The 15326-nt window shown below is 40.5% G+C and overlaps 1 long non-coding RNA gene across 2 annotated transcripts in view; it reads left to right on the top strand.

Annotated features, from left to right (window-relative positions):
* LOC143650154 (uncharacterized) overlaps positions 1-4624 on the top strand; it is a 57859-nt gene extending 53235 nt beyond the window's left edge. For both annotated transcript variants that reach the window (XR_013159400.1, XR_013159401.1), the window contains exons 3-4: positions 1412-1645; positions 2151-4624. This is a non-coding gene — a long non-coding RNA (uncharacterized LOC143650154). The remainder of the gene's footprint in view (positions 1-1411; positions 1646-2150) is intronic.
* The last annotated feature ends 10702 nt before the right edge of the window (positions 4625-15326 follow it).

Here is a 15326-nt window from a genome sequence, read left to right as displayed (position 1 = left end):
TTCATCTCCTCCTGGTTCACATATCCTAGTAAAACAGCATGGTCACTGAATGTCGCCATCCAAAGGTTACTTCCTGAGTATGTTTTGAAATAACATCTATTATAATGAGGATGTTTTGAAATAAGATCTATTTAGAAGATTTGGGATTCCACCCTCACCATTTCTGGGCATGATGCTTCTTTATCCCCCTAAAAGTAATAGCAGGCCAGTCTGGGCTGTACACCCTTCGGGTGGCAACCCAGACAAAAAGGGATGTAAGGGATCCAGATTCAATTCTGGTTCAGCTGCCTGGGCTTTCTTGTTGGAGCAACATGTTCCTGTATTATAATAATAATGACCACTTGATTGGACAAACATATTGCTGAATCCTCCCACAATGATCCATTCAGTCACTGTGATTTTACAATTGTAAAATTTACAATTTTTTGTCCTCATCACTCTTGCACTTGATCTTTCTAGACAAAAGTTCTGGATACACATTGGGGGAGTATTAGAGGAAAGATGCAGTTATAGGTACTTGAATAGGACATGCTGATTTTGTGGCAATGAAGGTAGGAAATTAACCCCAACATCTGGAGAGGGAACTCCTTAGACCCTGGGAAGTTTCACATTGGGATGGGAAGAGGCAATTAATGCTTTCCTTGACCACTAGATCCAGCACTGTAGCCTAGTAAAGCAATGACGTGGTCCACCTGAATCAAGTGGGAGCTGTTGCTGGTAATCTGACCACTACTTGGTTTTTCACTCTTGTCCAGAGGCTATGAAATAAAAAAGTTCATGTGAACATGGCCAGTCCTAAACTGTTCTTCTATGCCTAATGCTACCAATAGCAGCTCCTGAACACGCCCCACATCTGCTTGTTCAAACATACAGGCTGACAGAACTTTGTTTCAACCTGACCGATACAGATTCACTAAGTTGTCTCAGGTTGTGCCATGTATGACAATCAAGGCTGCAACTTCTTGGTGATACTCTCCATATTCCTTAACCAAACTAGTTTAATTGTGATCCAAATCAAATTTAACAATAAACCCCAAACTGGAGTGACTTATGCCTCTTTAAATGTTTGTATTTGACGGAAAATGAGTCCTAGAATGTATCTCCACTGGGATTGTTTTTTGGCCCCTCTATTGCCCCCTGTAATTACTTGCATTGTTATCAACTATCAGTCAGTCTGATTTCCCTTGAGTGCGTTACAATGGATAACAGACTATCCTTAGATCGAATCTTGACTGTCTGAAATCAGAGCTATTGGTGCACCACCCTCCACTCCCAGTCCAGACTTATTCATAGTTGGCTAAGCCCTGAGGGGCATGGTTGAGATCAATACCACAGATTGACCTCATTGTGCTATATGAATTCCTGTTAGTAGTAGCCTTAATTTTAAATGTATCTACCTTGCTCCCTCCAGGTACCCCCTTTGGACTTGGGGGCACAGAGAACCAATGCAGATGAACAGGAAGCTCATGAGGCGTGCTATGCTGTGAACAATGAAGACCTCTGTCTGACCCAGCTTCATGTCTCCTGATAGCGTCATGAAACATAACAGGCTAATTTGCTAGCTTGTATGTAGAGTAGAAGCCTAAACCTTTCAGAGGACCTGACATATGTGCCCCAAGGAGGACCAGGCCGAGTCCTTCCCTAGGTGAAGTGTCAAACATTTTATTTCTCTCTATTCTTTGTTATTACTTTATATACAAGATGTTTGAGGTTAACTGTACAATTTAGCCTTTAGGCAGCAGAGTATTTGGTGGGACTATGAATTCAAGGAGAAATTAATATAGGCCAGGATGGATACAATGACTGTTGGGACTGGATATCATCTTGTTTGGGGGAAAGGGTAAGAACTGCTTCACTTGTAAGAAGGATATCTATATCTCTTTAGTGGGAAACAATTTTTTAATTGTTATGCAGAAGTTTAGATGTACATAGGTGGGTGCATATGCTGAGTAGCCAAATGGGTGAACTGTGCCATTTATGAATTTATTGCCTCTCAATTCCAAATCTACCCTTTGCCCTCCTTTGTGATACTGGAGCTGGACCCTGTAAACATTTCCTTGGCAGTTGGCATGCTCTTAAGCATTTTCAGTGGAGAGCACTGGAGAGATATGGCAGGTTCTAATGTGTTTTCCTCTTTTTCTTACCCCTAGGGTGCTTGCATGGGATAAGTGGTGTTTCAGTGGCACTTCTGTGGGTACTTTCTTCATGAGTTCTTCTAGCACCTCAGCCAGTTCTCCAGCAAATTTAGCAGTGTACCCACAAATGGGTTTTCAGTGAGTTCTGCTAAAGGCCAGATTGCTGCCCAATGAGTCTCACAGCTGCCATAGCAGTTGGCTCCCAGAGAATTTCAGCAACAGGTGGATTCCTAGTGAGTTACACTGGCACTTCAGAGGGCAGCTTCTCACAAGCTTTGCTGGTATCCTGCTGGCTTCCCAGCAGATTTCTCACGGTACTCCTTGAATAGCTTCTTAGTGAGTTTTGCCAGCACCCCAGTGGTGCTGGGAATTTCTGCTTATCAGCCCTGGCCTGCAGTTCCTCAATAAACTTCTCTGCCACTTTGTGGGCCACAGCTACACCCTTTCTTTTAGGGTCTGGATCCCAGCTGTGGAGAGGGTCTTTCCAAGTGTGTTTCTTCCTAGGATACTCAGCTTCTGCCCTAGAGTTAGTGCCTGATCCCCATATCTGTTATTTACTTATTCTTTAGAATTCTCTCTACCCTTAGTGGTTAACCACCAATTTCATGGAGTCAATCATGTAACATCATTTCTCTCATCATAAAATCATATTATTTTGTCACTCTGGTAAAAGTGATAGGACCCAGTGTAGGAAGATGACCCAACCAATGCCAATCAGAGTCCTTCTCCAAGATTGATAAATGGATATAGGACAAAACACTGGCTTCTTGAACCCACAACCCCTAAACCAGTATTATTTTCTGGAAGGAGAAATTGAAATCAATATACAAAGAGAGTTGGAGAGGATAGTAATAGAGGAGTGCAGCATCAGAAGAATATAAGAATTTAAAGAAGCAGGAGAGTAAATGCAAAAGAAGAGTACAAAAGAGCAGGAAAAAGCATCAGGAGATGGTGGTATCATGATACCATGATAATCATGGTATCAAGAGGGTATTTTCATAGAAGGAAGCAGAAAAAGTGGGCTGTCAACTGTCCCCTTGAACTTGTCCACCAGGCTGTGGTTGGCCTCAGTGAGAGCAGCATGGGCAGAAGCCTTACATGATTTGGCTCCCAGGTGCCTCTCCATGCCTATCTCCTGCATGCTGCTCTGGCCATGCTTGCCATTCCCCAAAGGTGCCACATCTCTCAAGTCTCCCTGTTTTCTCTGGCCTACCTCAGCTCATCCTGACTGAATTGTGTCCCCCCAAAAGCTATGTTCAAGTCCTAACTCTAAATCCCGTGAATGTGACCGTATTGGGAATAGGATCTTTTACATTATTAGATAAGACGAGGCCAAAGTGGGTAAGACCTAATCCAATTTTACTGGTGTCCTTATAAAACAAGGAATCTGGACACAGACACAGTTAGACATAGAGAAGAAAATGCCATAAAAAAGATGGAGATAAGAAAGAGAGACTTGTGGAGATTACAGTGGTGTATCCACAAGCCAAGGAATACCAAAGATTGCCAGCAAACCACCAGAAGCCAGAAGCAAGGAATGACTCTCCCCTAAAGGTTTCAGAGGGAGCACGGCCATGCTGTCACCTTAACATCAGACTTCTAGCTTCTAGAATCTGAGACAATAAATTTGTGTTATTGTAAGCCACCCCAGTTTGTGGTGCTGTTTTAGGCCCAGGGAAACTAAGACAATCCTCTTGACAAACTCTGGCTGATTTTTCAAAATTCAGCTCAAACTCAGCTCTTCAGAGAGACTCAACAGGTCAATTCCTTGCTCTCAAAGAAGAGTTGCTGCCCATAGTACTTTGTCGGGACTTTCATTGGATTACTTATTACTGCTGTTTGCTTTGTATGGCTGTCTCTTCTAGCTTTGCATTTAAGCATCTTTGTATTTCAAGCACTCAGCACTGGGCCTGGCCTGTGAAAGGAGCTCTGGACACACTAATGGGTTAACGCCTAGAGGGATGCACTGGCTAATCCTCCAGTTACTGGAGAACACCATCTAGTTGCCATGGTACTGAGAGAGCCCACCTGCTGTTTTCAGGATAAATAAATCACATTCAGCTGATCATACTTTGGCATATGGCCAGCATGATTTGCAGAATCCAGCAGGTGAATGCCAGGCCAAATGGGAGAGACACCTTTCCAGCTACACAAATCTTTTCACCCTTTTCTTCCAGGCAGGTTAAACTGTTGAGAAATACAAAGGATCTCCTCTTTTTTTCCCTGTCTTTTAAGATTTAAAGGGCTCCTCTCTTGCTAGTAACTTCTTAGCTTTCATAAAAGCTTTTTCTTACCACCTGCACTATCCTTTCCATCTCCTTGTCTAATGTTACCCTAAGACAGGGGTTTGCACAGTATGACCTGTGGGCCAAATCCAGACCATTGTTTGCTTTTGTATATGAAGTTTTATTGGAACACAGACATGCTCATTTGTTTACATATCATCTTATGGCTGCTTTTGCAGTACAATGGCAGGATTGAATAGTTTATGCAGAAGTTGTGTGGCTTGCAAAGCCAAAAATATAAATTATCTGGTCCTTTCCAGAAACTTTTTTGATCCTTGTACTAAAGAATAAACTTCATGCAATAAGAGATGACTAGGAAATAATGCATCTAAAAGAGGAGGGGAGTAGGAGGAAAAGAGAAAAGCATGATAAACTCTGATTGTTGTATGGGCAATTGATGAGAGTTAAAGGATACCATTATAAATCAACAAACCAGACAGTAAATGCTTAAATAGAAAGCAGGGGGTTAAGAACATTTAACAAGGTATAGGTACAAAACTAACTACTAGAATAATATTAGAAATCTTCCTAAATACAAGTTGTTTTTTAAATGAAAGAAAACATTGCACAGAAAAAGAAACAACGGATATAACTAATACACACAATAATTATAAAATAATGTGACAGAGTGGAGACCAAATGTATTAGTCAGGGTTCCCAAAGGAAACAGAACCAACAGGAGATAATTTGTATATAGTATGAGATTTTATAAAAGTGTCTCACACAATTGTGGGAATGCATAAGTCCAAAATTCCATGGAGCAAGCTGCAAGCTGGCACTCTGATAAAGGTCAGGAGAGGCAGACTGCCTGAAGTAGAGACGAAAGTTCTCTTTTCTGACTACTGAAATCATCACCTCCCCCTTTAAAATATCCAATGATTGGATTAAACATCTCTCATTGCACAAGACACTTCCCTTAGTTGAAACAGATGTAATCAGCCATAAGTGTAATCAACGGACTGGTGATTTAAGTCCACAAAATGTTCTCACAGTAACGGTGAAGCCTGTGTTTGCTTGACCAGACAAGTGGGCACCATCATCTGGCCAAGCTGACACATGAATCTAACCATCACACCAAATATCAGTTATATCAATAAATATGAAAGACCTCATTACAAAAAAAAAAGATTTTCAATTCAGCTTGCAAGCAAGACCCAACTATATGTTGTATACAAAATATACACATAGAATAAAGCGATTCAGAAACAATGATAATGTCCTTGTTCTGAGAACAGACAAAATAGAATCAAATTTTTTTAAAAAGACATTAAATGTGAAAAAGAGGGGCACTTTTTAAAGCTAAGAGCAACAGGTCACAATGAAGACATAAACACTACGTATATATGCGCCAAATAATAAAGCAACTCTCTTTATAAAGCAAATGCTAAGAAGAGAGAAGGAGACATAGAAATAGTAGACATTAACAAACCACTCTTAGTAGAAAACAGATCAAGTAGATAAAAAATAAGTTAGAATATAGAAAAATAGGCAATATACTCTTTTGGACATGTAATAAATTAATTCACAAAAATTAATCATATATTAGGTCAAAAAAAGAAAATATTAGTAAGTTTCATAATGAAAAACATTTAAAATAAAGCTTTGATGACAATGCAATAGCTTGAGGCATTGTTAATAAAGTACAATAAAAGTGTGAAGGAACAAATGGTAATTGAAATGATGGAATTTCTAGAAACATAATAACACTATATATCATAATCTGTGGGTATATATTTAAAATAGTGATCAGGGAAAAATTCACAGTCCTAAAAACTATTTTCAGTAAAAATGAAAGAATGAACTAAATTCCCAGATCAAAAAGCCAGAAAAAGAATAGAGTAAGCCAAGAGAAAGCACAGAGGAAATTAATAAAAATAAAAGCAGCAATTAATGAAGAAAAGAAAACATAACATTGGCCCTAACTAATTATAACTAATTATCTAATTAACTAATAATCTTGTTTTTATGTTAAACCGTTAGCAAAATAGAGAAGCCCCAAGTTAATGTGTAATGAACAACCACAAACAGCAAAAAAGGAAGAAAGCACAACTATGCAAAATTAAAAGTTAGAAGGAGGAAATTACTATTGAACCAGAAAACATTTTTAAAGTAGAGGCTACTTTTCAGAACTCTGCATAAATTAATTTGAAAACCTAGATGAAATGGATAATTTCCTTGGCAAATACAGTTTATCAGTATGGACCCCATTAGAAATAAGCCTTAAACAAATTTCCATAGAAGAAATGGAAAAGTTATCAAAAAATACCAGGCTTAGGTCAATTCACAGGGGGAATTCTGCCATGCCTTATGATCAAACAGCTGTGCATTCATCATCACAATTGATTTTTGAACATTTTCATGACTCCAAAACTGGTAAAGATAAGAATAAAAGTAAAAATAAAAGTGAAAAAGACCACCCAAAACATCCCTTACCTCCCTCTACCCTATTATGTATTTATTTTTTGTCTTTTTTTTCCCTTTCTCATCTGTTCATATACTGGATAAAGGAAGTGTCAGTCACAAGGTTTTCACAATCACACCATCACACCTTAAAAGCTCTATAGTTTTTCAGTCATCTTTAAGAATCAAGGCTATTGGATTATAGTTCAACAGTTTCAGGCATTTCCCTCTAGCTACTCCAATACACCAAAACCTGAAAAGTAACATCTATATACTGCATGAGAATAACCTCCAGAGTGACCTCTCCACTATTTGAAATCTCTCAGTCATTGAAACTTTATTTTGTTTCACTTCTCTTCCCTCTTTTGGTCAAAAGGCTTTCTCACTCCCACAATACCAGGGCCAGGCTTGTCCCTGGAGTCCTGTCCCGCGTTCCCAGGGATATTACACCCCTGGAGTCATGTCCCACATAGGGGTGAGGGCAGTGAGTTCACCTTCTGGAGTTGGGCTGTTGCAGGCAGCCCCTGTTTGTTAAAGCCACTTCCTGTTGCAGCAGGCCGGTCCCTGTTTACTCGGGCCATTCCCTGTTTGAAAAATCTCCCAGGCCCCAAGGACGGTCAATAGTCAGGATAAAAGAAGTCCCTGTGAAGCCCCCTCTCCCGTAACCACTCATCCGCTTCTGTAAACTCAGCTTTGCAGTTCTTACGCGTCTGATCGCTGGCACGCAGCCAATCATCTCCCTCGAGCATTGCCAGTTACCATATTGGGAAAACCCTGTCCGGAAGGAGCCATTTTGTCTATAAAATCTTGTGTCAGCCCCAGTTCGGGGCCTCAGACTTTCAGAGACAACTTGGCTGAAACCTATGACCATGGATGAATAAAAACCTACTACCTGAAACTTCGGAGCCTCGGCCTAGTTTGTTCTGTTTCCACATAATGTTCTTGGAGACTTGCAGCCTTGTCCCTGGTTTTGTGCAATAGGGCTAAGTCTCCTTTTAATAGATGATGTTCCATCAGGGTCCATGGAAACTTGGGGAATTACCAGCAAGTTTGTGAGTTACTGGAGCCTCCACGCAATCCTTTCTCCCCCTCATTTAGACATTTCTACTCACTCCCCAGTCTACCCTACCCCAACTACATCTGGGCTGGGCCTGGAGTAAAGAAGGAAGCATCTGCCCGTTTCAGCTCCTCTGATGACCCTGCAGTGGTCTTGGAGTTAATGTCAGTAGGACAGGTAACCTGACAGCTCCTCTGCCCAAGATGCTGTAAAGTCAAGCTACAGACACCCAGGCCTGTTCAACTTATCAAGATAATCTCAGATTCTTTCCAAATATGTATCTCCTATTATGGTTGTACTGATTTTTAGCAATATACAAGGGTCTGTTGATCCAGCGCCTCTCCATTACTTAGATGTCAGACTCTTAATCTTAATTTTTGCTAACTGAATGTGTGAGAAGATATCTCACTGTGCTTTCATGTACATTTTCTTGATCATTGTATTAGTCAGGATTTTCTAGAGAAACAGAACCAAGAAAAGATATCTGTAAATATGACATTTATAAAAGCGTCTCATTCAACCATGGGGATGCAAGAGTCTAAAATCCATAGGGCAGGCCATGAGGCTGGCAACTCTGATGAAGGTCCTTGATGAACTCCACAGGAGAGGCTGACTGGCTGAAAAAAAATCTTTTCCCTTAAAAGTCTCCAATTGACTGGATTCTCCCTTAGTTGGTCACAGATATTATCAGCCACAGAAACAACTGTCTGATGATTTAATAAACCAGCCTTCTGGTTTACTAACTAGTCAGGAAATGTCCTTGTAGTAACAGGCCAGTGCTTGCCAAACCAGACAACTGGGCAGCATCACCAGGCCAGGTTTACACCTGAACCTAACTATCACAATGTCCTTGACACCTAAGAAAGGCTGATATCTGTCACATGAGAAGGCATGTGGCTGGCAATCTTCTGGTCTTTGTTTCTGGTTGCATTGCTTCCAGCTTCTAATTGCAGTAGCTTTCTCTTCAAGAATCTGTGGGCCCTCACTCAGCTGCTCTGGGCAAAACTCTGGGTTTCATCTCTTGGCTTAACATCTCCTGGGGTGAAAGATTTCTTCTCTTCAGGTTCTGGCTATTTCTGAGAGTATGTGCTTAGCACCTGGGCTTTTTCTGTCTTGATCTCCAAACATCTGCATCTGTGTTAGCTCTGAACTATTTCTCTCTCTGTGAGCTCTCTTAAAGACACCAGTAAACTGATTAAGACCCACCTTAAATGGATGGAGTCAAATCTCCATCTAATCAAAAGGTCATACTCACAATTGAGTATGCCAAATCTCCATAGAAACAACCTAATCAAGAGATTCCACCCTACAGTATTGCATCAGGATTAAAAGAATAAGGCTTTTCTGGAGGTACATAACAGTTTCAAACCAGCACAATCATCATTTAGGATGAATACATGTTCATAGTTCACTTTGCCATGGGTTTTCTCTGTTGTGAAATTCCTGTTCATGTTATCTTCTCATTTTTCTATTGCATTGCTTGTTAATTTCCTATTGCTTTGTAACTTTCATTATATGTGCTTGCTTGTAGTCTTTTGCCATTTATATGTGTTGCACAAACATTCTTCCATTTAGATCTTGTCATTTTATTTTCTTTACGGGGTCTTTGGATAGGTAGAAATTCTGAACATAGTCAATTTTATCAGTTTTTCTTTAATAGATAGTTCTTTTTTTTTTGTCTTGTTCAAGAAATTTTTCTCTACCCAAGGTAATAAGATATTTATATTTTCTAGTAAACTTTACACTTTTGTTTTTGACATTAACATCTTTGATCCATAAGGAGCTATTTGTCTTTGAGGTGAGAAGTGATCCAATTTATTTACCATGAAGATAATATTTTCCCCAGCTCCATATCAAAGTTTCAGATATGTGTGGAGTCTGTGTTTGGGTTTTCTGTTTTATTTTCTTGGTCAAATTGTCTGTTACTGCACCAGTTCCACATTGTCTTAAGTACTATAACTTCCTAATAAAGACTGTTAACTAGTTAGCTAAGTTGCTTTTCCTCGTCCTCATTCTTCTACAGTATCTTGGATATACTTGTCTTTTAACTCTTAGCGTAAGTCTAAAAATCATCAAATCAAGCCATCTTATTAGATGCTTTGGGGGAGAATTGATATTTTTATGATGTTGTCTCTCCATCCATAAACATAGACTATCACTCCATTTATTTGGGACTTCTTTAATGTCTTTTAATAAACTTTTACAATTTCCCCTGTAGATATCTTGATCATATTTTGTTAGATGTAGCCTTAGATATTTGATATTCTTTGAAGTAATTGTAAATGACGTCCTCTTTTAAATGACGCTTTCAGTTGTTACTTGGGTTTAGATTTTATCTTGCTGAAGGAAGCCATAGGTACATGCTAATCAGTCTTCTTGACAGGAATTCCCCACTCCCTCCTGAATCCACTGAATCAGGCTCCAGTTCCCACCACTCCAGTGAAACCACCTTGTCAAGGCAATCAAAGCAATGGCTTTCAAAGTTGCCAAATCCAATTCTTTGGCAGCAGTTGACAAAGCTGACCTCTCCCTCCTACTCAAACACTTTCTTCACTTGGTTTCTGGGCCAGCCTCTACTGCTTTCCCCGCTCCCCTGGCCACTTTTTCTCAATCTCTTTTGTAGGATTCCTGTCCTTGTCCTAATCTAATCAAATGTTGGATTATCCCATGTCTCATTCCTTCTCTATCTTCACTTTTCTCACACATTTTCAATTACTCTCCAAATTTGTATCTCACATCCTGGGGTCTCCCCTGAACTTCATATTAATTCATCCAACTGCCTATTAACTACCTTCACTTCACTTCATATTGGATGCCTAATATGTCCAAAACCAACTTATTGATTTGGTTTGGTTCAGGCTAAATAGCAGGAGTCATCTTTCACTCCTCTTCTTCTTTCACATAGTATATCAGTAATTCCTGTCATCTCTAACATCATAATATATCCTGAATTTGCCACTCTTCATCTGCTGCACCAATACTACTGAAAGTCCAACCCACCATCGTCTCTTATTCAGACTACCACAGTAGCCTCCTACCTAGCTTTCCTGCCTCTGCTTTTACCCCCCTGTTCTCTTCTCCACATATAAGTCATAATAATCATCCTAAAACATAAATCAGATCATGTCACCCTATTCAAAACCTTCTAATTGCTTCACTTGTACAGTAGAACCCAAGTACTGAATGTGACTTCTCTACGTTCTCTGGCCCCTGCCTATCTTTCCAACCTCATTTCCTACAGCTTTTCCTCTCACTGTCCATGCCCCAGATGCACTGGCTTCCCTCCTTTTCAAGCAGGGTCTGTCTCAGAGTATTTCACTGGACTTATCTCTCCTCAGATGTTGGTACAGCTCATGTTGTCCTTTCATTCAGCCCTCTCTCTTTAGAGGGCCTTCCATGACACCCTACATAAAATAGCACACCCTTCACTCACGCTACACTTTCCCTTTACTTAGCTTTATTCATGGTCTTTATTACCATTTGATATTACATTGTTTTAAACACTTTTGTCTTTCTCCCCACTAAAATATAAACTCCCTGCGGGTGGTATTCCTGTCGCTCATGTTCCCTACAGGGTTCCCAATGTATGGATCATTGCTTGAAAAATAAGAAGCACTAAACAAATAATTGTTGAATAAATTAATGAATGAGTTTGAGCCATAAACCTGTAGTTTGCAACCTGAAATACAATGTTTCCAAATTCCCAACAGGTATTAATCTTTGGGATTTGGGTATGAGAAATCAAAATTCACAGAAATTCTGGGAAGTTCCTGAAATCTTAAGTTAGGTACAGGTTACTTCTTGTAAGTTCATTTCCTTTCTTAAATGAAAGTATATTGTCTGTGTTGGAGATTGAATCATGTCCCCTCCCAAAACGCACGTTCAGTCCCCTACCCCTGGTCCTGTCAGTTTAGTGTGAACCCGTTTGTAAACAGGACCTCTGAAGATGTTATTACTTGAGGTGTGCCCAAACTGAATGAGGTGGGCCTTACTCCAATATGGCTGAAGTCCATACAAGCAAAGGAAATTGAACATGGAGAGAGAAGGCTTAGGAGATAGGAAGAAGATGGAAATCAACAGAACTAGAAGAGAAAGAAGATACTGCTATGTGCATTGCCATGCGATGGAAAAGCCAAGGAACCACAAAGGTGGATGGCAGCCAGAAGATACTGATCCCAGATGGAAGCAAACCTTGTAGCCTCTGAAATAGTGAACTGATAAATTCCTGATGTTAAGCCAACCCATGGAATGGTATTTGTTTCAGCAGCTGGGAAACTAAAACAGTCTACTTTACATAGAATGGTAGCCCTGACTGTGTGTGCCATGTGCCCTTCCACTTGAGAGAGAAACCCAGAAATTTCATTGGCCTTCTTGAATCAAGGTATCTTTCCCTGGATGGTTTAGATTGGACATTTCTATAGACTTGCTAGCCTAAACATAATTGGTTTCAGATACTGAGAAATGGACCCGGTCCACACGCGACCATATTATTTTTAGGCTAAAATGGCATTGTCCAACATATCTCACCTTATTCTTGCTGAAAAAAATCTGTGAACAGGTTTGTAGAACTGAGTGACATTCTGGCTCCATTCATTTGGATACACAACTTGCATGAAAACTAGCATTTTCACAGAAAACTTAACAATTGCTCTGCAAATCCCTTACCTAATACTGTTTTAAAAGCTCAGGGGTGGGGGCGGGGCCAAGATGGCGGCTTAGGAAGGTACGTGCATCTTAGTTCCTCCTCCAAAGCAACTACTAGGTGAACTGAAACAGTGCAGAACAGCTCCCGGGGCCACGGCAGGGAATGGACACACAGCGTACCCCAGTCTGGACTGGCTAGTCTGACTGCGAGACTCGGCTGCGGTGAGATCCCCAAGCGGCGCGCGATTTCCCAAGCAGCGGCAGCTGTGGCGGCCGGAGCTCCTCCCTCCCTCCTTCCCGGGCCGGCTGAGAGTCTGGGAGAGACAAGTTTCCCAAGCCGAGGCGGCCGGTGCCCCTCTTTTGTGGGCGGCTTCCTGGTCTGGCTACGAATCTTGGATCAGAGGACTACCCAAGCTGCGGTGGCCCTCCCCCGCAGGCGGCTTCCTGGTCCGGTGGGGAATTCCCCAGGCCGCGGTGGCCGGTGACAGACGCCCCTCCCCCGCGGGCGACTTCCTGGACCAGTGGCGAATTCCCTGGGCCCGCTGCGGCTGGCAACCAGCCACAGGGTCCCCTCAAGCTGTGGCGGCTGACGCCCCCACCACGCGCGGCCCCCCGAACCAACGGAGAGAATTGGATCAGAAATCCCCAGGCCGCGGAGATCGGTGACCAGGGGGATCCCTTCCAAACACGTGAGACAAACATGTGCCACGAGCGCCACCTACTGGGCAGGATAAGAAAAACAGAACCCAGAGATTTCACAGAAAAATCTTACAACCTTGTTGGGTCTGACACCCAGGGAAATCTGACTAAATGCGCAGATGCCAGCAGCAGAAGATAAGGGTCCACACTCAGAAGATTGAGAATATGGCTCAGTCAAAGGAACAAACCAATAGTTCAAATGAGATACAAGAGCTAAGACAACTAATGCTGAATATACGAACAGAAATGGAAAACCTCTTCAAAAATGAAATTGATAAATTGAGGGAGGACATGAAGAAGACATGGGCTGAACATAAAGAAGAAATAGAAAAACTGAAGAAACAAATCACAGAGCTTATGGAAGTGAAGGATAAAGTAGAAAAGATGGAAAAAGCAATGGATACCTACAATGATAGATTTAAAGAGACAGAAGATAGAATTAGTGATTTGGAGGATGGAACATCTGAATTCCAAAAAGAAACAGAAACTATCGGGAAAAGAATGGAAAAATTTGAACAGGGTATCAGGGAACTCATGGACAATATGAACCACACAAATATACATGTTGTGGGTGTCCCAGAAGGAGAAGAGAAGGGAAAAGGAGGAGAAAAACTAATGGAAGAAATTATCACTGAAAATTTCCCAACTCTTATGAAAGACCTAAAATTACAGATCCAAGAAGTGCAGCACACCCCAAAGAGATTAGACCCAAATAGGCGTTCTCCAAGACACTTACTAGTTAGAATGTCAGAGGTCAAAGAGAAAGAGAGGATCTTGAAAGCAGCAAGAGAAAAACAATCCATCACATACAAGGGAAACCCAATAAGACTATGTGTAGATTTCTCAGCAGAAACCATGGAAGCTAGAAGACAGTGGGATGATATATTTAAATTACTAAAAGAGAAAAACTGCCAACCAAGACTCCTATATCCAGCAAAATTATCCTTCAAAAATGAGGGAGAAATTAAAACATTCTCAGACAAAAAGTCACTGAGAGAATTTGTGACCAAGAGACCAGCTCTGCAAGAAATACTAAAGGGAGCACTAGAGTCAGATACAAAAAGACAGAAGAGAGAGGTATGGAGAAGAGTGTAGAAAGAAGGAAAATCAGATATGATATATATAATACAAAAGGCAAAATGCTAGATGAAAATATTATCCAAACAGTAATAACACTAAATATTAATGGACTGAATTCCCCAATCAAAAGACATAGATTAGCAGAATGGATTAAAAAACAGGATCCTTCTATATGCTGTCTACAGGAAACACATCTTAGACCCAAAGATAAACATAGGTTGAAAGTGAAAGGTTGGGAAAAGATATTTCATGCAAATAACAACCAGAAAAGAGCAGGAGTGGCTATACTAATATCCAACAAATTAGACTTCAAATGTAAAACAGTTAGAAGAGACAAAGAAGGATACTCTCTACTAATCAAAGGAACAATTAAACAAGAAGACATAGCAATCATAAATATTTACACACTGAACCAGAATGCCCCAAAATACATGAGGAATACACTGCAAACACTGAAAAGGGAAATAGACTCATATACCATAATAGTTGGAGACTTCAATTCACCACTCTCATCAATGGACAGAACATCTAGACAGAGGATCAATAAAGAAATAGAGAATCTGAATATTACTATAAATGAGCTAGACTTAACAGACATTTATAGGACATTACATCCCACAACAGCAGGATACACCTTTTTCTCAAGTGCTCATGGATCATTCTCAAAGATAGACCATATGCTGGGTCACAAAACAAGTCTTAACAAATTTAAAAAGATTGAAATCATACACAACACTTTCTCGGATCATAAAGGAATGAAGTTGGAAATCAATAATAGGCGGAGTGCCAGAAAATTCACAAATTCGTGGAGGCTCAACAACACACTCCTAAACAACGACTGGGTCAAAGAAGAAATTGCAAGAGAAATTAGCAAATACCTCGAGGCGAATGAAAATGAAAACACAACATATCAAAACTTATGGGACGCAGCAAAGGCAGTGCTAAGAGGGAAATTTATTGCTCTAAATGCCTATATCAGAAAAGAAGAAAAGGCAAAAATTCAGGAATTAACTATCCATTTGGAAG

The sequence above is a fragment of the Tamandua tetradactyla genome, chromosome 1, assembly GCF_023851605.1.
Source record: "Tamandua tetradactyla isolate mTamTet1 chromosome 1, mTamTet1.pri, whole genome shotgun sequence".
Lineage (NCBI taxonomy): Eukaryota > Metazoa > Chordata > Mammalia > Pilosa > Myrmecophagidae > Tamandua > Tamandua tetradactyla.
The sequence above is the reverse complement of the archived record's forward strand: the minus strand, read 5'-3'. Positions and strand labels throughout refer to the sequence as shown.